At 37.9% G+C, this 1,195-nt stretch overlaps 1 protein-coding gene across 1 annotated transcript in view; it reads left to right on the forward strand.

Annotated features, from left to right (window-relative positions):
- LOC106875327 (centrosomal protein of 120 kDa) overlaps nucleotides 1-1,195 on the forward strand; it is a 45,425-nt gene that overhangs the window by 42,410 nt on the left and 1,820 nt on the right. The gene's annotated exons all lie outside the window — the stretch shown is intronic.

Raw genomic sequence — 1,195 nt, forward strand, 5'->3', positions numbered from 1 at the left:
TGATGTTTTAATACTGTCCCTTAGCTTTAGAAGGAAAAACTTCTTTTGTTTTTGTTTTCAGTTCTACAGTGATCATATTTTTTAAATACACAATTGAAACGAGAAGGAATCTCATTTTACACGTTTAAGCACACACACACACACACACACACACACACCTCACATGCCTTTCTTGTATGAGAATAAGAATTATTGACAGTGTACTTTTGTCAAAATATAAATTTACAGTTATAAATTTCATATACGATACCAGTGATTCATGGTGTGTTTTTATTTATGTTCATAGTGGCTTAAGGGTTAGGGTATTCAGCTGATTGTAAGGTCACGAGTTCGATTCCAGAAAAGGCATGTGAGGTGTGTGTGTGTGCTTAAAGTCATTTATTGAAATGGCTAAAATCCCAATGTATATGACAACAAGGGTTCCAGTAGATACAGTCAACAGAACAGCCCAATTGTGAAATTAGTGTGCAAGTGGTTGAGCATTCCACAGACACACGTACTCTTAACATAGTTCTAAAGGGAGATTCAGCATGACACAGGATGTGATCAGGCTGACCCTTTGAAAAACATGCATTAGTCATTTTTGCCAGCTAAGTGGGCTGCAGCCCTGTGAAATAAAGTATCTTGCTCAAGGACACTGTGCTGTCGGGAATTGAACTCATGACCTTACAATCATGAGCTGAATATCCTAACCACTAAACTACTATGAACATAAATAAAAAGACACCATGAATCACTGGTATCGTATCTGAACTGTAAGTTTATATTTTGACAAAAGTTGAGTAAACAAATTTCAAACTAAGAGACAAATATCAGATTTCTTTCTTGGTCATCATGCCAATAATAAACACATGCAATAGCTTCATTTCACTTTTTTTATTATTATTAGTCAATTGGCGGGGTCGACTTTGCCTTTTATCCTTTAAGAGTTGTTTAAATAAGTACAAGTTGAACACTGGGGTCAATATAATTGACTTGGCCCCTCCCCCGAAATTGCTGGCCTTGTGCCAAAATTCGAAACCATTATTAGTCAATTGGTTAATCAATACGCGTAGGAGTGGCTGTGTGGTAAGTAGCTTGCTTATGAACCACATGGTTCCGGATTCAGTCCCAGTGCATGGCACCTTGGGCAAGTGTCTTTCCACTATAGCCTCGGGCCAACCAAAGCCTTGTGAGTGGATTTGGTCGATGGAAA

Source organism: Octopus bimaculoides, chromosome 2, assembly GCF_001194135.2.
Source record: "Octopus bimaculoides isolate UCB-OBI-ISO-001 chromosome 2, ASM119413v2, whole genome shotgun sequence".
NCBI classification, from domain to species: domain Eukaryota; kingdom Metazoa; phylum Mollusca; class Cephalopoda; order Octopoda; family Octopodidae; genus Octopus; species Octopus bimaculoides.